Raw genomic sequence first — 24139 nt, forward strand, 5'->3', positions numbered from 1 at the left:
ATTGCGCTGACCAGAACACTTTTGGAACTTATGAAGAAGTGTTGAGGTCGTATTGCAGAACATCCCTGGTAATACCAGCAGTGACAGATCATTCTGGATAGAAACCAAGTTTTAAAAAGTGCCAATGACTATTATATATTTAAACAAGGCAAAAGAGAACAGCCAGAGTACACCACTTTAAACTCTTCGAAGTCAGATGCAGTCTCAGTCATAACAATTCTCACTATTTACAGTGGAATCAAAATGTTGCAGCTAATAGTCCATTAGAATTTTCTTCATCAAAAAAAAAGAACAAAGATGAGGGCTTTCTAAGGTTATGATGGAAGATTAGAACAAAGAAAGTCTAGTACATGTTTCCTAGAAGTATACACCTTGTTCTTCAGGAAAGGAATCTCTTGGGTGGGGAATCATTATGGTGAAAACCTGGTAAATTACTAGCAGATTTTTTTTTTTTTTTTAACATACCTTTGTTTTCAGAAAAAAAAAAAATGAACTGAAGAAAACATATATCCATTTAATATGAATTTCCCACAAATCAGAAGTACAGATACATTTGAAGAAAAGGTGTGAGAATTCTTCCCTATTGACCACCTAAAAGGGAAATAAAATGAGGATGCCTAGAAAGTGGGAGATTTTGAAGGATCTCCTTTTCATTTAGGAGATTCTGTTAGAGATTTACAAGGATGAAACAGAACATAAAAACAGTCAGAAGCAGAAAATTGTCCCACTTAAAGTATTTCTATGATTTTCTCTGATTTCTCTATTGTCAGTATCACTGTCTATATTGGAATATTTTATTAAATAGTTTTGAAATTAAATTGAATTCCATAAATATTTTGTTTTATTAAGAGCTGCTTTGCATGGCATGACTCTCACTTTAAAAAAAGGAATAACCTGGAATCAAAAGATTATATTTCTTTTTCTGAAGATCGAGGAGGTCTCTGAAAGAATTCTTCAATTTCCTAATGTTATGAGACCCACAATATTCTAAAATAGATTTATTTCTGAAAAACAAACTGTGAAGTAAAGGTCTATGCAGAAAGAAAATAGATTCTTATGCCAAACATGCTGAGGTGCTAACACAGTCCTCCAGCACATTGCTCTGGATACACTAATTCTCAAAAGCAGCGTTTCAATTCTGCAAATAGCAGTGGACGCATAAGCAGTAGAACAGAGGTCTCCTGTTCATGGCTACAGGCAAAATGTTTGATCTTCTGGCATTGTTCACTGCCACAGGAAGCGGAAAAAAATTACGTTTAGGTGCTCATCCAGGTTAAACGAAGTGTGATGTCGCCAACAGGGCACTGCTTCCTCAGTGCAGTGGAAGATGACAGAAGTACAGGAACCACTGAACTACTATTTACTTAATGTGTTTCCATAAGAGGAAATGTTCTGCAAATATAATAAAAACATGAGAATGCCTAGTATAAGGAGTAGACTAGTAAAGATTAATATGTCAGATGTGATCTTCGGGTATATAAGCTGAGGAATCTCAGGTGAACCCATGCTTCCTCTGCATTTGCCCATTTGTGGGATGCTGCTGAAGTTCTGTGTCCAGTGGCCGGAGGATGATAGGTAAGTTCAGGCTAAGAGTGAAGGGTACATATTTAACAGAACAATTAGCCATGTGAATAACTTATCCAGACTTCTAATGGCTTCACTGATGGTTTTAAGGTCCATGTGGTTTACTTCTTCAATATGCAATCTAGTTCAAATTAAAGATAGTTCAGAAAGCCCTGTGTCAGTTTGTGTTAAAGAAGGGAGTGAAATAAAGATTGCAATGATGTCTAGAGCCTTCATGAATTTGTTTTGTTCCTAAAACTGGAACAAATCTAAAGGTGAAAAGAAAGTCTCTGAAGGAATTTCTGTTTACCACACCATTTCTTGCTAACAAAGGCTAGGTAATGTTCTTTTTTCAAATGTATGTTTCTGTTCCTCAACTGTAGGTTCCTCTTCCACATTGAACTTTCTCCCTTGATAGCAGTATGTAACATTTGGGACAAATATTTGCATTGTTTCTTACATAAATTTTGCTCTTCCTGACCTCTCTGGATTCTACATAAATTTCTCTGGACCCATTAAAGCTTTATCTGAGTGGATTATTGGATAAAATTGAAATAAGAAGGATAACTTGATCAAAACTTCATTTAACTGTGATTGGTTCCCCCACAAACACAAATACACACACAAATTAAGGAAAAGTGTTTATCCTCAGCGCTTCAGATATTTGTTTGTTTGTTTGATAGATCAGTGTTTTGGTATTCCATTTTTACTGAAGTCTTCTTAATTTCATGAAATTTTAATTCCTGAAGAAGTTACAGAATACAATTTTTTTCTGGTGAGATAACTTATTTGAGTTAGGCAGATTTAGCTGGCACTTTATATTAGGCATTATTTACTTTATAGCCAGACACTTTCCTGAAATCACAGATTGCTTTAAGTATTTATTTTAAGCAACTGTTCAGGTTCGATAAAACTAACATAGCATCATCACGATATAAGGTTATTTTCTGTCGTGTTCTTCCAGGCTGGATCCCTGTGATGGATTCATTGGGTCCTACCTTCTTTGCAAAACACTCCCCTCTGCAATTCAAACAAGAGTGATTTAAACCCATTGATTTAGGCAGCTGGTTTTAGCCTTAAATAAAGACAAACAGTCCATTCAAGTATCTGGTGAGGAGCAAGAAAGAAAGTGTCTCTATGGGATGGCACTTTAAATAGGAAGTTCTGTCCTATTCTATTACAGGTGTGTTTGAACTCAGCAAGAGCGGTAGAAATTTATTTATTTTTGATCTGCCACCATGAACAATTCTTGTGTGTTACTTAGGAAGTGTTTTTTCCTTTATGTATCTTCTTTGGACTGTGCTTAAGTAAAAGGAGAATGTGGAATTTAATTGGGCTGCTAGTGTCTTTCTAATTTTTTTCTTATGATACACAGGTGTTTGGGCCTGTAAAATCATCTTAAGATCAGGTCTTTACAGAAAAGGAGAGTATAACAGAATTAAAGGTCCCCTGCAAGGGACCTCCTTAAACATCCAGTAAAATTCACAGGACATATCCACAAGTCCTGGAGATTTACCTTTGTTTCCGACTTGCTATTGGTACTTAGATTGTTTTATCTGTTATTCTTTCTTTATCTAAAAAACAGCCAGGGAACAGCCTGCCATTTCTAGAGATTTTTTTTTTTTTTTTTTTAATAACTTCAGAGCATGGAATATCTGAAGTACTTAAGTTTTTTGAGGTAAGTAAAAAAAAGTAAGGTTTCTTATATGCATGCCAAGTTTTTTGCATTTAATTGGTGGGTTAATATGGCCTATTTGACTTTCCTTAGCTTAAAAGTCACTCTTTTATTACTGCTCTCTTTTTAATGAACTGTCTGCTTTACATGCACACTACATTTTGAGGTTTCAATTCTCATTAGCATGTTCAGACTTTCCCTAAAGTAGCTAATTCATGAGAAGTTCTTTGGTAAATCTTTTTGTATTACATTTTTATGTATCTCCCTTTACGTTTTTATCTCCTCTTCTGGTTTGATATTTATCTGAGTTCTTCTCTATTCTTCATCATCAATTAGGAGACAGTTTATTGACTTTATATAGTGATTTCTTTGTGTATTGACTTTGAGCAAGATCCAGATTGTTTGCTTGACATATTTAAGTTAATTCCCCAAAACCCAGACATGAGGCACTTAGCCTCTGAAGGGAAATCCCACACAGCTTAAGTCAAGTGCCTCAATTTGTCCCTATTTTTATTGCTGTTTGTTTGTTTGTTCCTTTATGGTTGTTGTTGGGGTTTTTTTTTGGGGGGGTGGGGAGGGAGGGAGGGAAGGTTCTCTTTTTCATTCTCCTGAATTTCAGTTCTTTTTTATTGGATATTTACCAGTAAGAAATGGATACAATTGAATTACTCTAAATAAAAAAAAAAAATTACTTTTCTCAAATCATTGTAAAATTTTCATTATATACTTCAGAAAACATTCTACGTTTTCTTTGGGTTTTTTTTTTTTTTGTTTTCGTTGGGAGAATACAGTGAGGTCACAGTTATTAGTTAGCTAATAAGTAAATGATCCACAAAACTTCTTCCTCACATGTGAATGGCAAATGCAGCGTAGAGATCCCAAACTAGTCCTCATGACTGCAATTTATTAACTGTATGGACCACCAAAGTAGTTGAGCTTTACTGATTAAGGTATCCAAGAAGACCTAACTAGTTTTTGCATTAGCTTTTTTTAAATACAATCCATAGAAGAAATAATGTTCCTCACTGACTCTGAATAAAAGATTAGAGTGAAATAGGCCCTGATTCAGGAAAGTACTCTTACTTAACCACCTTTCAGAATTAAAGCTCTGAAGTAAATGGGATTAAAGTTCATGTTTAAATTCATTCTTGGAAGAAAATAGTTTAAAAAGAACAAGGTATACAAATGAAAAGGAAAAAAGGAATCTAATTTCTCATTCTACTAAGCAAACGATTACATACTCCACATGAATTAAGACGATTTGCTAAATTAGGACTGGATATGCCACACAAGACTTTGTCAGATTTGAAAAAGAATTATTCAGGCAGTGTGGAAATATAAAATTAGCTTATGCCACATTAATTTAATCAATGATTTTTTTCTGTCTCCCTTGAGTGTTGTGAGACAATAATTATCTCATTCTCAAGTAGCTGGACATACAGTAATTTAAACTATCCAATTTAACTATCTTTGTTTCTTTGTTAATCATTTTAAATTATAGCCATTAATTAATTTGAATATATCAGATGTGAATTGAAAGCAGTAGTTTGGAGCAGTATTTTCTGTGTAATATACAGTATGTTGTAATTAAAGCTAGATGAGCTCTTTCTAAAAAATAATTCCCTTAATTTGTCATATATGAGAACATGGTGAGCTTAATTAATGTCAGTAGGGTAAAATCAAGCATTTTAAAGTGCTAATTTAGGATTACAGAATATGAGCTGCTGCAATTCTGAAATGCTCATTCATTTCTAATTGTGTGGTTTGTTTCTGAAACATTTCATTGTTTTCGGCACAAAACAATTGAACTTGTAGGAGGAAGTGGTGAATAAGGCTCTAAGATGCACTTTTTGGTTGTCTGAAAGCATAAGGGCCTTAAAGATTTGAGATAAAAATATTATAAATTGTGTTTAGTAGATTATAATCATCTCTCTGCTATCTGGGGAAATAGAGTACAATATGCGCAATTAGTGCAAATAGTGCTACAAGAGGGTCTTGGCAGGCTCCGAGCAGGACACCAGCCCTTGCTGCAGCACTGTGCTAATAAGTTTTCCCTGGGGTGGCTTGGCCATTCAGAAGGTTTCTGGCAAATGCACTTCAAGGATAAATAATTTTTTTAACTCTGTCTTCATTCCTCAGGTAACTATGTTTGAGGTCCAGTGTTTCTGGAAACATGAAGAGCCATTCTTCGTCTGTGGAGCCAGCTTCTAGTGAACACGGGTTATTAAGCTGGGCTGAGTCCAATACAATTACAACTACATCACGTAGTTAAATTAGGTTTATTTGACTGAAGTTGCTTAATAATATATTAACAACTGTACCAAACCTAAGCTGGCTTTCACAGGACAAGCTACACTGTCTCATTGTATTAATGGAATTACCCATCTGCCAGTAGGGTAACACACTTACTGATAAAAAAGACTTGGCATTCAAGAGTGTGCTGCATGTTTTGCTGCATGGTTTTCCCAGTTGTCCCACAAAGAACCCTCACTTTTAAATAACTTTTACTTTAATTTTGTTCACAGAAGGAAGGTTTTTGTGTGATGGGAGAAAAGCAGTCAGGAGTTGGATACTGCAAGCTAATTGCAGGTCATTGCAGCTATTACCTTCAGAAGTGCTTGAGTTTGTACAATAAACATAAAGAGCTGGCTCAGTGGCTGAACACGGCTTATGATACTCTGCTCTGCCAAACAGTTAGTGATTTCTCATGGTGTTGCTTAAGGTTCAAAATATCAAGAGTCACAGTTCACAAGATTTAAGCACATGACTCAGGACAGGTCCTTCTTAAATGAATAACCTGAACAGAATGCACTTACTATAAGCAGATTTTTCAGAACAGGTTCTGAAAACAGGGTCTGGTTCACTCTGTTTTGACACTGTGACTTTTCCTTAAAAATTTTCCCAGAACTCAGTAAATTTCTTTGGCTGAAGCATTTTGAGTCTTCGCTGTTGTCTTACATATTGGATGGCTAAGCTTTCCACTTCACTGGTAATAGCATTTCAGTAGTGCTGTGTACGTTTAGCTGTAAAATTGTCTGGAAGCCATTGGAGTGACTAGTGGTATATAATAGAGATAATATTATTATCATTATTTCTGGAAAATCACTGCAATCCTCACTTAAAGCATTCCACCCAGATCAGCAACCTTCTGATGCACAAAACTGACAATGTGATTTGCAAAAAGCAAAGCTTTTCCATGACTGACAGCTGCTCCATTTTACCTCTGTAATCAGAGGCCTCTGTGCTAAATAATTTTATTTAAAGTAATTTCTGGGATTAGGATTTTGCACCCCAGAAGAACAGCAGAGAAAATGATGCATAGCATTGGGTATCTTGTTATCTTCTAGATATTTAGCCTTGCTCACAAGATGGTGGAGATTAATGTTATGCTAGAGCCAAATAAGGATAAGGCTTTCCAGCTCTTCTTTTCTTGCAGGACATTCTCTTCCAGAATTGTGTAAAAAATTAGTATTTTAGTACAGTATCTGTCATGACAATTAGCACCATCGTTTCCTGGACATGGCCCATTAATATGGTATACGCTATGCCTTGGCCCTCTCCACAACTGTATGGGATCAGTAAAGATTTCTATTACAAGGTAACTATATTATCCTTTAAAATGTCTGGGTTTAGTTGAAGACTTTATGATAGGAATATAAAGGAAAGTAAATTTAATGGGAAAAACACAGAGACAGAATAAGAAATGAAACACTAGTTCTGGGCATGAGAGTTCTCTATCTCCTCTCTTCCGTCGAGCCAGAAATGCTGTACCTGCACTCTGTAGCCTGTTGTAATTTTTCCAGCTAAACAGAAACAGAGGCATCATAAATTCCCCCATAAGCAGTCCTTGTGATAGTCCAACCTAGTTTTACAGATCAAAACATTTTGAATAAGATCAGGGAAAAACATTCCTATTTAACTATTCAGCTGACCTAAATCTCCCAAACTTTTGAAGTTTCTCCAGCTTACAAAAAAGATAACAATTGTTTAGAATACAAAAACAGAATTCAAAGATGTCCATTGTATTTCAGATGTAATTGCTTTCCAGGCATTAACAAAGATCTTTTCAGAAACTGAGAATAAGACAAATAAGACATTGATTTGTAGATTTTTTTACTTCCTTAACACAATTTTTATAGAAAGCAAAATGAAATATTTTAGGTTCATGTACTTGTCCCTTGTGGAAAAATCATGGTATAAATTAACAGTTTGGCTTGGACATAGAAACACAGTAACTCTGTTACAAATGGAGTTTTCCTTAGCTTTGCCTAAGAGCAGTCTGAGGACAGAAATATGTATTTAGAGAAGTTCTGGGATTTTTTTAATCCCTGAAAAATTTTGCTGTGGACATTTATTTTAGTAGCCCATTTTTGGTATCTCTCATACTGTTGAGTTAACGACTTAAAGCAAACCAGACTAGATCTCTGTTACAAGAATCTGCAACGTGAAGGCTGAAAACTTTTAACTGAGTCCATGTTCAATGGAGCACTCACTTCTTGTTTTGGTGATTTTTATTAGTATTTTATCTGCTTACATCAACATATCACCCTAAAATCACTGCAATCAATACAAATGCTTCCAAGTGTCTTTAACAAGGGAGGATATGCTGCTGTCATAGCAGAGCTTGGACAACTGTGCAAGAGAGAGGTGGAGTCTATTTATGTGCCAAATCAATTCTAACATTAACTACCCAGAAACACCTTCTGATGGCAACAGGTCTTAGTGCTCGAAAAGCTCAAAAGGGAACAGAAAGCCATGAAGCAACTATTTTTACATGGTTTCACACTCACTGCCCTTCCTGTGCCATGATAAGACATAGCGTATAATTTGACAAGTTTTAGTGCAGAATTATTCTGAGCCGAGCTTGTACATTTCCAGTTTGCCATATTCAGGCTTTGTTAAAAAATAGTAATCAGATTTCAGACATGGTAAAAAAATAGGGTGACTTACAGCTTTGTTTAGCTCTATGTCTGATGCATCATACATAGGTCTACTCCCTTACAATTATTCCTTTTTTTCCTAAGTTACATTATCTCATCACTAAAATAATCTGACAGTATGGTTTTCAGTTAGAATAAAAAAATAAAAAAAAATATTGAACATTGTTTTTCCTTTCAAGATAAATTTTTTTCTTCCTCCTAATTTGGGGCATCTGTCTGATATAATTAAAAAATATTTATGCCCCCCAAATCACCACCTTTGACCAAGAGCTGAAGGTTAATTTTGAATCTAAATTCTGTATTTACTGACACACAACATGTTGATTTGATTTTAAAAGTTTAAGAACATATTGGAATTTGTCATTGCTACACACTACCTTGTATATAACCAGTAGAGTAAACACTATATTAACTGACTATGCCACAATTCTCCATGAACTTGAGAAAAAATTGATTACAGTCACCAAAGGGGCTGAAGTGGTACATTAAGGCTGCTACAAAATTAGTCTTTTTTTCTTGCTTATTTTTAGATCACATCTTCATTCATTCCACCTCCAAAATGAGAACCTTCAGTTAATACTGCCCCAAGAGATAAGCCATCAAGACAGCAAGAAATCTTTAAGATCAATATCAGAAATGTGTTAAAATTGTTTTGAAAATGTCTCAATTTGGGAAAAATGTATTAAATGACAGGCCAGCTAGTTTGCTCTTGGAAGATAGTCCTGTGGAGTTGCATCGTGTTGCTAACCAAGAAAAAGCTAGAAGAAGACAGGGAAGATTATACTGTTAATTATCAGCGAAAGAAAAAATGCTCCCTTGACAGAAAGAGATCTGGAAAAGAAAGGAGAAAAGGACATTTATAGAGCTGTGGGGCAATAGACTAGTAACATTATCATTTTATAAAAAAATGTATGCTTCAGTAGATTCTCCCTTTTCATGTAATATAAGTGAATGCTTTAAAGAACACTCGGTGACATTAATATAAGACTGGCCAAAAAGTTCTCATAAAAGAAAAACTAGTTTTAACTTTCTGAGGGTTTTAAACAGTGGTTTTCATTACCTGAGAAGTCGACATTTTTATTAATTAAAAAAATAAATATTGTTTTCATCTCAAAATCAACATTTTCTTCATTTTCTTGGGTGGGTGTGGGACAAAAAAATAAAAGCAATACTTCATTTCTGCATTATCAGTTACCAGTACTTGACTGGGAATGTCTTCTCATTTTGTCTTTCCTCTCAGCCAGTCTTACCACAGAGGTTCATTTCCCAAGAGACACTGTAGCCACGTGGCTGTTTGGCCTCACCTCTCCAGAAAGGAAAATTATCATGCAGTAGAGAAAATACAACATGAAAAGAATGAGAGCATAGGGGATTCAATTTACATTTCCACCCAACAGTGTTATGGTTTGACATTTGACTGAAAACATAAAACATCCTTCTAGGGGGAGCTTTCTATAATTTCTGTAAGAATAATATTCTGTAAAATGTATATTCTAATTTATCTCGGAGGATATTAGCAGCTACTTATTTCAGTGATAATTTTAATGAACAGTAGAATCATAGAATATTTAGGCTGCAATTTACTCCTGGACACAAGCTACTCCTACTCCCCACTCAAAAGCAACTAGATCAGTTTCATCATTATCTTGTCCAGGCAAGATCTGAGTATCTCCAAAGATGGAGATTTCACAGCCTCCCTGGACAAGCTGTTCCTATGTTTGACCACCATTATACTGACACTAATTAGAATCTTTAATGTTGCAATAGCTCTTACAGTAATATGTCACCTGAACATTTCTTTACATGTGCATGCACATTTGTTTCTACGCATATGTATCTGTTGAATTTATGAACTGTAATGACTGATGTTTTTTCCTGTAACTAATATTTATAAAAAGATGAACACTTCCTGCTGACAGAATAAGTATGTTTCATTTATGAAAAAATTGGGCTGAAGGTAAGAAACAGCATACTGTTATGCTTTATAGCAAATCTGCACAGTTGTGTTTTCTGCTCTTTTTGCCGGCAGTGCACAAAATGGGATTTTCAGCACTGTTCTAGTTTCATTCTTAGCTCTGTAGACACATGGCAAATCTGTGATTTTTGAAATAGCCTGAGGCTTAAAATAGATTAACACTTTACCAATGCTTCCATTTCCTAGAAAGTTTATTTTCTTTGTAACTGGGTTTGAAGGCAATGAAAGGCTTAAGGGCTTGTGACAACACCTACAGTATATCAGGAGAGAGAATCTTTTTTTTTTTGTTAGTCATAGTCAGAGAATTACACTATCATTTCAAACACACTTCATTTCAATGTATGATAGCAAGTATTAGAATGCTGAAAGTGTATTAGAATATTACCAATACTGAATTTAAAATATTACCAATACTGAATTTATTTTGCAAAAACAGAATGCTCTCCCCTCCACTTTGATAAATTTTCATAATGAATTAAAAATACTCAAAACCAATAACTGAAATCACTCAGTTCGTAGCTACTGGCTCTATCTTTGTTTTTAACTTTGACAATTGCCAGAACTGTCAGTTTGGATCAAACTTGTATACTGTTCAATGACTGGCTACAAAACTGAGACATACCATGAAAAAGTGAGAAACTGCCCTGGTTTTGACCTGGGAAAAAAGGGTTTGTCATAAGATTTAGGGGGATTGCTTGATCTTATTCCAGTTTATAGAGATCAGAGACTATGGTGTAACCATGTTTTTTACACACACACACACCACACACACACACACACACACACATATATATATCTCTCTATATATACACACACACTTGTCAAAACATTAATTCACACTGGTGAAGCCACAGGTTTAAAGCACTCCGTCTGTCAGGTTCAAACCTCACATCTCACAACTGCACCATAATATAACACTGTAATAGGTAGAGAAAGCATTTCTTGTTCTTCCTGTGAAATTGAACTACTATGAAGAAAACAAAGATTCTGGAGACCAGAAGGAGAGCACCAAAGAGAGCCTTATTGTCTAGCTGAACTTTCACCTTAGTGAAAAGCATCCGAATTCCCACCTCGTCTTCATGGACTGTTGCTGTGCATCTGATGAAAAATTACTGCAAAATACATAAACAATCCTTCAAAGAAAACTAAGAACCTCTGATGGCAATTAAGCATACCCCGAGCCTTTCTGTTAAGACACAGTTGTGCGATGCAATTTCAAATCCTTCCTTGAACAAGAACGATTTTATCCAGTACATAATCAAGAAAACAAAATCTGTCAAGGACTATTAACCACACAGATATATGTCTTACAAAGTTCCTGAATGATGAAGTCTTCCAGCAAAATGTCACTGTATGCTTGACTGTTCTTTGCTAATCTTTCACTGTTGGGCACTGTCACAACTTCATGTGATCATTACCCTTACCTTTGGTATGGATGTTAATCAGTAGATTGTCGGACAAAAGACACACCTCTGTCTCCAGGTGGTTTTTTGCCCTGAAAATAAAATATTAGGTTCCCACATACATCGTGCATAAGGAGCCAGGGTTCCTAATTTGTGATTGTGGATTTCAATAATTGACAGTGAACTACCAAGTTTATAACAGGAAAAACAAAATAAAACAAAACAAAACAATAAAACCTCCAAACCCCCCAACCAACCAACCAACCAGATCATTTGTATAAAAGGATCTACCCTTGTGAAAAAGAAAGAAAACATATATGAAGAGACTTCATCAGCGACTAGGCTAAGAACTACTGGAGCAGTCTACAAAACAGTAAGTGCAGACTTATATCTGATTCCGGACAAGCAAAGCAATTCCAATCTTTTTATGGAGCTAGACCTAAAAATAACTAGTCCAAAGTTGTACAGTAAGCATTTGCGCTGTTATTAGTGTGTAATTCATGCTCAAGCCATAGTACTGTTCCCTGATATGCTTCAATGCAGGTGCAAACTAGGGAAAACAGAGGAAGAGGCAGAAAGTTCAGAGCATCAGCAACCCATTAGTAGACATCCAAAGTGCTTCTGATTAGTTTCTTGGGCAGCTGATAGCCAAGCTACACCAGACTGCTAGACACCAAAATACCTTGCTAAATGATGACTATTAATTCATTTCCTATGTATGTGTTGTTGCATATGCTGGTGCATATGAAGGATCACTGGCTTGCTCTGGATGCATCACACCTACTATGTAAGCACAGTGTAGGGGGCCATACACATGCCAGAAATCAGATTTACTTTCAATATGAACACATGCAGAAGATCCAATTCATCCAGAACTCACAGGCATGCTGAGAATTCCCTGTAAATTTGTGTCAGTTGCTCAAGGTTTGTCCAAAGCCTGCTCAAAATTTTGGGTCAGTTTGGTACCTCTACACTAGCAGCTGGTGAAGACCAAGGAAGGAAGGATCAGGATCTGTTATGGCTCTAGGATCATATTTCTGCATTCTGTCTCGACCATCAATGAAGTTCATACTAGTTATACCTAAGGATGTACCATGTCTAAACCTAGCCCATGGAAACCACATTTCTATAAAGATAGCCTTTTCATTATAAACAGAAATCAGCTCACGCATAGAGAGCAAGCTGGTGGAGAAACATGGATAAGATGTGCTTTTCTTCCGAGAAAGGTACCTTGTGTCTGTACTGCAAATGGGCCCCTCCAGATGGTAACTTCAACTGTTACCTTCAGTGAGAGCATCACTGGTGTGCTTAGTATATACTGCAAGGTTTCAAGTTTAAATATCAGGCAAAATTGCACCAAGAAGCTTTCCAGTGCATGAAGTTGTTAATGAAGAGGTATCACTATGTTCATGTTCATTCATTATTTATGCAATGCATATTTATAAATATTTTTCAACAAATTAGCCATTTGTAGCTGTATTTCCTAGACAGAAATATAGGAACAATATACACACACTTCAAAACAAAATTTACTATTTAATATAAAATTATTCAATTTTTTTTTTTTCATTTTCACACCTTTCAGTTTCTTTTATTTTTATTTGTTTCATAGGTGAAAAGTAAAAATGGTTCTTTCTCTGTGTTTTAAGATTTTTTACAGTTTTGTTGTTTTCAAAATGTAAGAAGTATGAAGTGCAAAAAGTGGAGATGACAAATGCCCACATTCATATGTTTTAAATATTTTTCAACCGATAACCATTAAGAAGTCAATACTTGATTCTTTCGTGAACAATGATATGCAATATTATCACAACTATAGTTGATATAAAAGTACATACGGTGGCTACATTCTTATAGTTGGCAAACCATTTTAGTAGCAGCTAGAGTTTGTGGTTTAAAAATATTTGAAAATAAAATATTTATTGCCTCTATAAAGGCATGATACGTTTTAAACACAATCTCTGTCTTCTGCCTAAATAAAATCTTTAGCAATGCTAAGTTTGCTCTTTTCTTTTCTTCTTCTATGTATGTGTTGAAATATTTAAGAGATTCTCTAGGTCAGTACTTCTGCCTCTTACCTCAGCTGAACTACATTAGTTACATCTCAGTAGTCAATACTAGCATAGTAGACCTAGCTTTCACTGGTACTTCTCTCATGTGACCCTTATTTAGCACTGAAGTTAAATCTGCTAAGAAATAGTCGTAAGGCTTCCAGGTTTCTATGCCAATTTATTTCATTAAGTCATCACAGAATTACCCTACTTAAGTAGATCTAATTTATTCTGAAGTCTGGAGTCTACTACTGGGACAGATCACAGGCAATACTTGAAACACAATCTTAAAATATATTCGTTCATACACAAACCAATCAGATATCTTTTCTTTGCATTTCTTGATCCCAGTAGTCCAATCAGAGCCTATGCATGTCTATTTAGGAAAGCAGAGGGCAAAAGCACAATACAGTACTGGCAGAGGTGAATGATATCCTATTCACACCCCGTTTCTGCTGGCTGAATTATCAATAGGGAATGGGTAAAATTAGGTGATTGGATGTTCAAATTTGAGACCTTGAAGGAAAACATCTGGGCTGCCATTTTGCCTGGATTGTCACTAGGAAACAGATTCCCTTTCACCTATGCAATCCTCTAATAATTTAAAAAATAGTGCTGGAATAGCCAGTAGTCTTATTTAGAGAGCTTGTTTCTTTCTTTTTTTTTTTTTTTTTTCCTTCTAGTGAGCAGGTTTTTATTAATATGGGAATGTCTGTAACATTTTTCTGGTGGATATCCATGTTTCAGTCCCTTCACCTTTTCGTTTGCTGGAGATACTGCAGGTATGAATGGGATAACCCCTATCTTATACTGCCAGTGAACAATAAATGAGCACCTGTATGTAGCCCTCTACCATGAAATGGAACCTCAGTAACTCACCTTATTGCTTGTAGAGGTTCTGCCTTAAATTTTGTTTGGCCATTTAAGATAAGCAAATTTTTTGAGTTCTTAATGAGAAGATGTTAACTTATACAAGAATTCAGTATTGCCATGCTAGTGATTAATATAATGTTCTTTCACTTCCTTGTAATCAGATCCAAATTTGTGTTTTTAAACTGTGGTGGATATAGAGACATTGTACTGATGTCATTGATACATAAATTTACCTGTTTACTGTGTTATGTACACTTCATGAAATCAAGTCCTCAACCACCCCTGTAAAAACTCTGAGCATGTGATTGTATCAGAATATATCAGGCTCTGGTATAAACTTCCCTCCATAAAATGCATAATTTCTTTTACTTGCAGTATGGTATTTAAGAACCAGATAATGGCTGGACATTCAAATGTACTTTTTAGAATAACTGGAGAATGCAGTACATATTGTATTCTGATAATTATATACAGGCTCAATAACATGCACACTGAGCTGCTCTCATTCCAAAAATGGTACCATGGTGTAATTTAGAAATAAAATAGAAATATCTAACACTATGGTTGAATGACAGAACTGAACTGAAACAATGACTTGGCTAAGTCTTTCCTCCCCTAGAAAACCACTAAAAATCTGTGACTGAGTTCAGCTTCTTTAGGCAAAATGTTCAAACCCTAGCACAGCACATACAGTCTATACTCTATGCTTTAAAATAATAATGGGAACATCTGCTAGCCTGCTGCATGGACAATAATGCATATTTTTTAGGCATGAAAACTTGTGCCTGACATCTTGAAATTTAAAATGGAACTGAGGACGTATACCAATGGCAATGTCAATTACCATTATCATTATCATCAAAAGATAATTTGATTTAAATGTTTAAGGAAATGAAGCTGAAGGAAAACATTTAGTTTGGCCAGTGGGGAAAAAAAAATATCCAACAAACCCCAAACTAATGAATGGTCTTTTCTGTAAAAAGATAGAATAAGGGCCCCAGTAAAGGAAAGGAATGTCTTTTATGTTGGGAATGTGACTTGACATCACTGGCAGAAATTAATCCTTATGAAGTCAAATTAAAATCATGTGAAAAACTGTGGCCCATAAGTGCAAGCAGAAACTTTTAGGTCTTAGGAAAATCATGTCTCTGACTTCACCATCACTGACTATGGACAAGTTTCTCACAGTTTCCAGGATGAACTGGTTTCAAATATGCCATGTACTCGGAATAATTTGTTTTAGGATGGACCTTCCTCATGGTGGTTGATCCCAGATTTTCCAGACTGAGGTCTCTTTTTCTCCTGTAGTCTCTCTTTGGCTTTGGGGAAAGAGAAACAGAAAGTAATCTTGATTGAGCAAGAGGCCGGAAACAAAACAGAAGGTAGATTGAAACAAGGAGCTTGATGGTAACAGAAACTGGAAAAAAGAACAAAACTAGCACAGGCCAGTATTGTAGGCAAAAATAGTTTAAATTGTGAATGCTAACAGGTGGCACACAATTGACTACATCTGTGTGTGGGGGTGAATGTCTGAAACTGAACTTCTGAACTCTAAAGTAGAAATCTGCTACCTGCTGGGTGCAAGTAGTAGCAGCTGTTTGTAAATTTTGGTAACACCTGGACTAAACAAAAGTGGCACATTCTGAGTCCTCCAATTAATAAAAAGACATTAGATGGATCCACCAATTAGGAAGCAGATCACATGTTGTGCTTCTGTGCATACATTATTTAGGTGGGAAAGCTGAGTTCCTGACAGAAGAGTTAGATGCCAAAAAGGAGGGTTCCTGAGCAGCAGTCTCAGAAAAAAGAAAAAAAAAAAGAAGGGGGGGGGGGGGGGGGCTGGAAAGGAAGAGGTAATGATCCTGACTGGAAGAAACATCCTGCAAGTCAGGGAGGATTCTGGAAATCTGAGAGCTGAGACGATGCTGGGAAATGCCCAGGGACCTTGGCAGGTAGCATCTGGGACAGGTAGCTGCAAGCAGCTGCTCAGCATGAACGGCCGCAGCTTTCTGCCCAACCTTCCAGGGCCAGGAGGGACCTCCCAGCAAAGAAGTGGAGACCTAGCGAGCATAGCACTGCGAGGGAGCAAGTAAGTGAGGTAATCAAACAGGGTAAAAGCACTAATCTTGATGGTTCTTAAGTAAATCCCAGTACCCAATTTCACTATGGGTTGTCATTTACTCTGTCTCACCCTTGACAGCCAGGCAAGGAGGCTCGAACTGGGAACTAAAAGAGGGACCACAAAAAGGATAAGAGCTTTTGCTCTCTTAAAGTGACACAGATTTATTGCAATGCACAGATGCAAATGTGATGAGGAGTCAGGAAGACCCTGCTTTAAGATTTCTGCCTTTTTAGCCATATATGAAAGGTATGATAAGGGAATATCATGAGGTTATAAAATTGAGATAGATGTCAACACATCAGAATTAAGATTGCTGATGCAATCTGAATTTACCCTCCCCACTGTATCTATTATGTTAACTGTTCATGACACATCTCAGTACTTTTTTTGGACAGCACAGGTGTTTGCCAGAGAGGCAATTGAAGGTTGTATTGGCTTTGTGTGGTAAGGTTTTGGTAGAGGGGGGTTTACAGGGGTGGCTTCTCTGAGAAGCTGCTGGAAGCCTCCCCTGTGTCCCATGGAGCCAATACCAGCCGGCTCTAAGACAGACCCACCTCTGGCCAAGGCTGAGCCAGTCAGCGATAGTGGTAGTGCCTCTGTGGTAACATTTTTAAGAAGGACCAAAAGTTGCTGGGACAGACAGAAATAGCAGCCGGAGAGAGGAGTGAGAACATGTGAGAGAAACAGCCCCGCAGACCCCCAGGTCAGTGCAGAAGGATGGGGAGGAGATGCTCCAGGCGCCGGAGCAGAGATTCCCCTGCAGCCCGTGGGGAAGACCCTGGTGAGGCAGGCTGTCCCCCTGCAGCCCAGGGAGGTCCACGGGGGAGCAGATCTCCACCTGCAGCCCGGGGAGGACCCCACAACGGAGCAGGTGGGTTCCCGAAGGAGGCTGTGACCCCGTGGGAACCCCGCGCTGAAGCAGGCTCCTGGCAGGACCTGTGGATCTGTGGAGAGAGGAGCCCACGCTGGAGCAGGTTTTCTGGCAGAACTTGTGACCCCGTGGGGCACCCACGCTGGAGCAGTCTGTGCCTGCAGGACTGCAGCCTGTGGAAAAGGGCCCACGCTGGAGAAGTTTGTGAAGGACTGTCTCTCACAGGAGGGACACCACGCTGGAGCAGGGGAGGAGTGAGGAGTCCTCCCCCTAGGAGGAAGGAGCGGCAGAGACAACCTGTGGAGAACTGACCTCAACCCACATTCCCTGTTCCCCTGCGCCACTGGCGGGGCTAGGTAGAGAATCCGGGAGTGAAGTTGTGCCCGAGAAGAAGGAAAGGGTAGGGGGAAGGTGTTCGGTTGGTTTTATTTCTCATTACCCTACTCTGGTTGATTTGTAATAAATTGAGTTGATTTTCCCCAAGCTGAGTCTGTTTTGCCTGTGATGGTAATTGGTGAGTGATCTCTCCTGTCCTTATCTCAACCCACAAGCCCTTTGTTATATTTTCTCTCCCCTGTCCAGCTGAGGAGGGGGGGAGTGTTAGAATGGCTTTGGTGGGCACCTGGCATCCAGCCAGGGTCAACCTACCATAAAGCTGTTCATCATGGATGTCCCACAGAGGGTAGGCAGAGGGCAGACAACGGTGTAAGGGATTGCTAGGCAAGAAAAGCTGTCTCGTATTTATGGAAGCTGAATGATACCCCAGAGAAATGCATATTCTATCATAGTCAAAAAGTTGCTGTGTGATGCTTTTCAAGTCACTTAAGTCAAACTTAGGTCAGTTATTTGGTGTCCTTCATTTTCTGGTTGCCTAACCAGATTTCCTGGAGTCTACTCTGCTGACTGCTTCAGTTACAGTAGAAGTTGGTGGGAGATATATTTGGATAGAGCTAACATACAATGCTAAATTTAGTCTACAGATAAAGAAATCACAGTTTTCTGAAGCTTGCCATGCAATCGTCCCTGGTATCACAGGGTGCTGAGAAGGCTTCTGTGATGTTTTTCTACATGATAGTGAAATCAGAAAAAAAAAGTCTGTGAGGAAATGAATAGTTCTCAATAGGAATCTGGATTGTTAGTGCGTAGTAAATAACAAATGGGACCACACATGCTGAACAATGAAACAAGAAGTATTGAGCAGCTCATTAAGTAAGCATCATCCACCCTGTATTGTAATGAAACAGAAGTCCCCTGGAAAAAAAAAAAAATCATTTAATGAAAATTGCATTGTAATTCATACAAATAAAAAGCTTTCACAAAAGACTGCTGAATTGACAGTACCCAGGTAACCCTCTTCTAGCATTTCCTAGCCTTCAGATGAGTGATTTTGCTGGTTTAATAAAGCAATGTAACATCCGGCTTTTTTTGTGCATTGTTCATGAGTTTCTGTGTATTTGTGTCTTATGTGTAAGCAACAGTTGATAGATGAATAGGTTGTTAAATACAGAGAAATACCCATCTGATGAGGTTTCAGTCCCTGTCTTTTCTGCCAGTCTGATTTTCTACAAAAGCTGAGCTTACTTCTCCTTTTCTTGTTCTGTACCTTTTAACAATTGAACTCCACTTCAGTGGAAAATAGAAAGTGAAGGCTGGGATTTGGGGATAAGTGTGTTTGTGATCTCTCTTCCATCTGTACCATAAAATTGACATCACGGGGGGGAGTGAAGCAAAGGGTGTCTGCTGCAGCTTCACATAAACCCATCATATCCCTGCTGAACACAGCAAAAACATATTGCTTTATGCATATATTTTTCCAACCTCAAATTTTGCATCATGTATTTCAACTGTATGTAGCTGATCAAATTTCTTATAAAATACCTGTGTAATAACCTACTTACTTTAGTTTCAACAGGTTTGTTTTTTTTTTTTCAAAGCAGACTATGACACATGGCATTCATTATCATTATAAAACAAGTTCTTGAATACATTATAAGTCTTTTCATGTAATTGTTTTACATGTCGTATTTTGCCTCTCTGGAATACAGTGGTGTTGTACTCTATGTGGGACCTATATCAACTCATAGTTCTAACATGGGTATTTCTGAATTTATTCTCTATCTTGTTGTGCCAAGATACAGTATTACAAGATTTTAAATATCTTACTTTTGGTCATGTGGTTAGTACCAAGGCTTCAGGCAGAGATCCAGGTCAAACTTAAGGAAGAAAAATCAAAGAAAACAGAAGATTTTTCTGTCTTAAGTTAAACCTTCTACTCAACTGAGATTGATATAATTACATCTACGTCAACAGACCTGTATTTAAACAGTTACATGCATTTGTTTTAATTAAAAAAGAAAGAAAAGGAAAAAAATCAGCTTTGCCTGACATGACCTCTTACTTTGCTCTCATGCCATTTCTATTCACTCCTAACAGCTTTGTCAGTTTATATAAAGTAGATGTAAAAACTTCCCAAACTAAACATAGACTTGTCTTCCTGTGAGTTGATTTTAAACTGTGCCTGAATGTCACTGCAGGTCAGTATTAGGTTCTTATTTGAGCATATGCCATTAAAATGCTTTGTGATTCAACATTTAAAAAATTTCTAAACATATAAACTTGACAGAAGTGAAGAGATGAAGCCTAATGCTTAGGTAAGAAGCCAAGCAGGGATACAATAAAATTCTGATAATCAAGGAATCCTCACTGAAACAAACTGATGTTCTTCAGTCACTTCCTAAGGTTTGTTTGGTTTGTTGAGTGTCAGGACAGGTCAATTGGTGTAATCCAAACATTAAGATTTTCTTCTTTCAGTTTGAGCAAGGAGTTTGTAAGCCTTACCCATGCTTTATAGAGGACTGTATCTAACTTGGTAAGCCATTATTCAGCTGACACTGGGCAGGTCAGGTTTTATATTTCTCCTACTGCATCATATTTGCTAAAGTTCATCTGAGAAGGCTCTGCCCGTCTGTTTGCCTGAATCTCACAGCATACGTGAACTGAACTAAATGCTCAGGACCGAAGGGTCTGTGTTTGGCTTTCAAGTCCTCTAGTTCATTCTTCAACTATGTTTGCTAAGATAGGAGCCATCACAGTTACCTCAAATGACCTGCAACACTGTTGGATCCAGAATGATCTTCTAAGTATAACAATAAACAAGAAGCCTTTCAAATATAATTTCCCGTAAGTGTAGGTGTAAATGTGGGCAGCCATAATTGAAACATAAAAGAACATGTAGATACCTGGCAATTACAGGAAAGTAAAATGCCTTATTTATAGGAGTTGTATCTGAATGGTGGTATAACTGCATTTGTTGTAATGCTATTGAAGTTTGAAAGAGTTTTTGGCTTTCTAACTGACATTTTCTACCTGGCTGTTCAACATTAGTCAACTAAGGATGAGAAGGTATCTTCATGTACTGGAGGCGCTAATCTATACCCTCCATGGAATCCTCTATCCAATTAAAAAAAAAAAAAAGAGTGGACTTCATTAAAAGGAGGCACAGAACTGTTCCATCACAGAAACAGTCTAGTGAGTCATTATTGCTATTCCCTTTCTCCGCTCTACAGTTCTAGGGAAGAGGAACAATTTGATGCATTTTAGGTGAGGGCACCCATTCTAGTCAATGAACACAGGATGACAGAGGAAATGAATTCAAGGTCTTCTATTCACAGCCCTTTTGCTGCTGGGAGTTTCTGCTAGGGAGAGCTGTGCACCAGCTGGGATCACAACTCCACATCGAGAGCAGGGGTCCAGCCACAGTCATTGACTTGTTTGTTTGTTACTCCACAGACTTTTAGTCCTTTCTTAGGCAGGCACCTTGCAGGTATTGTCGACATTATTACTAACAGGAACTAGTTCTCAAAGGTAATTATTATTCTGCCCACTTTACAGAGGAGGAAATAATGACATAGACAAGGTTCCTGAAAGAATCTGTGTAGGAGGAGAATTGGAATATCCCTCCCAGCATGACTTTCAAAGATTAGCTTTGCCATCAGGTTCTTCCCCGGATGCATATCCTCATTTGGGCTGAGGCCAATTGTATGAGGTTCAACAAGGCCAAGTGCCAGGTCCTGCAGTTGGGTCACAACAACCCCATGCAGCACCACAGGCTTGGGGAAGACTGGCTGGAAAGCTGCCCGGTGGAAAAGGACCGGGTTGACAGCCGGCTGAATATGAGCCAGCAGTGTGCCCAGGTGGCCAAGAAGGCCAACGGCATCCTGGCTTGCATCAGAAATAATGTGGCCAGCAGGACCAGGGAAGTGATCGTGCCCCTGTATTCGGCACTGGTGAGGCTGCACCTCGAGTACTGTGTTCAGTTTTGGGCCCCTCACTACAAGAAAGACATTGAGGTGCTGGAGTGTGTCCAGAGAAGGGCAACCAAGTTGGTGAGAGGCCTGGAGCACAAGTCTTATGAGGAGCGGCTGAGGGAGCTGGGGCTGTTTAGTCTAGAGAAGAGGAGGCTGAGGGGAGACCTGATCGCTCTCTACAACTACCTGAAAGGGGGGTTGTAGTGAGGTGGGTGCTGGTCTCTTCTGTCAGGTGGCTGGAGATAGGACGAGAGGAAATGGCCTCAAGTTGTGGCAGAGGAGGTTTAGGTTGGATATTAGGAAAAATTTCTCTACTGAGAGAGTTGTCAGACATTGGAATAGGCTGCCCAGGGAAGTGGTTGAGTCACCATCCCTGGAGGTGTTCAAAAAAGCGCATAGACAAGGCACTTCAGAACATGATTCAGTGGGTATGGTTGATGGTTGGACTTGATGATCCTGAAGGTCTTTTCCAACCTAAATGATTCTGTGATTCTATTCCCATCAAGTATTTTTGCTGTCCGCAGAACAGTGGATTGCAGGTCAGCAGTGACATCTCCATAGGTGATCCTTCCTATAATGAGATTATTTCCTTCATAGTTTATTAGTTGCTTCTTTCAATCATAGACTAGGATCTCCCTAACTCATGAATGACAAAATCTGGATCAAAGTACCTAGCAGATACATTTCCTTCCACTTACTGAAGAGGAAGAAGGAGCTTCCATTGACTTTGGACAAGGAACTGAATTTGTGGGGCTCTGATCAACTTGATCAATATCAGTTCTTTCCCTTACATCACTTACTTCCCCTCAGACAGACAATATTTTTTCTGAACATTTCTGTTATTAGGTGTCATAGGTTCAGTTTGTAACATACGTCTAGTATATAAAAACAATTTCTGTGCTACATTTTAAAATATTAATAACTAATCTCTGTCATCCTCCCTTCAATTTTTTAAACTGGATACAAAATGGCATCCTTCATGAAAACATTATTATTTAGTGAGCAGTGATTTTTTTTTCACACCTCCAGTATATTTTGTTTGTTTGGGCAAAGTTTTCTACAGCAAGTCTGAGATACGAGAAATCCTTACAGCATCATAACAAACAACTGAGAATTGGAGCAGAGCGTGTAAATCTAAAATGAATGTGCCATTCACAAATTCATACACACTTGTTATGTCCTTTAATCTATTTGCAGACTTTCTCCACCCTAGTCATCATAAGCATACCTCCAGGGTAAGGCATTTGTCAAACACCCTCCTGAAGTCCATACTAGGGCTTTAAAGGTTTGTACAAAAATGGATATTTTAAATCTCAGAAGGGCTTAATATTTAGGATGGTACTTTCTCTTTCAGCATTGGAAGATAGAAGCTTTCATCTGAAATTTGAGTTGCTCACTCAATTTTGTGTATGTCAAGAAAACTCTGGAAAAAACCAAACACATTCTCCACCCAAGTCACATTTTCATTACAGAAATAATATTGAGGACTACATCTTGCATTTTTAGCTAGAAATCTCCAAGTACTTTATGAAGGAGGTAAGAACTTAGGAAAACATGTGCTCCATCTAGAAAAGAAGCTGTTGTTACTGCTTCAAGGGATGTGCAAATGTGAGCCATACAGGCCAGTGCTAATATAGTATCTCTACATACATGTCACCAGCTAAATCTGTGCTGGCACAGATTTCACCTCAGCTTTGTTGAGTCAGTGCAGTCCCAAGTGGAAGGTAACTCTTCATGGTACCTTCTAGTCTGCCCTAATCCTTTGTAGCATACAGCAGCTTTCTAAATCTAATTACCAGGTTTTGGAACTGGCACATTTCTCAGGATTTTCTTCTGCTTGATCACACCAGCACTTCCCCATGTAAACAAAGCACACAGTGGGTGATGATTATGATAGCTGATTAAAATAAGTAAACAGATTGGAGGACATTAAAGTTTTATGCATCTCTGCCATCTGCTTTCCCTTCACACTGTACATATTACTATACATATTGTACACAATTGATTTTGTTTCCACTTCAGTAGCAACAGGCACTATGGCACACTGTCAGTAGCTTGAATAATTCACACAAATGACTGCCATTACTATTCTAGATAGCTGCATGTCTGATATTCTGTTTATTTCTCATATGATTCTAGCATTAAAATCATTACAAGTATCTGAATAAAGACATTGAGAGGAAAATGGGAGCAGAAGAGTGGTCACCTTTTCTAACACCGAGAACAACTTGTTTATATTCAAACTAGACCCATGCATGTAAGGACTTACTCCATTTACTGGCATTAACCAGTAAAGTTATTAACAGGGGAATTGGAGCCATAAAATGTTATCTTTTTACCCTTGATTTTGCATGATTTC

The sequence above is a fragment of the Accipiter gentilis genome, chromosome 11, assembly GCF_929443795.1.
Source record: "Accipiter gentilis chromosome 11, bAccGen1.1, whole genome shotgun sequence".
Taxonomy (NCBI): Eukaryota; Metazoa; Chordata; class Aves; order Accipitriformes; family Accipitridae; genus Astur; species Astur gentilis.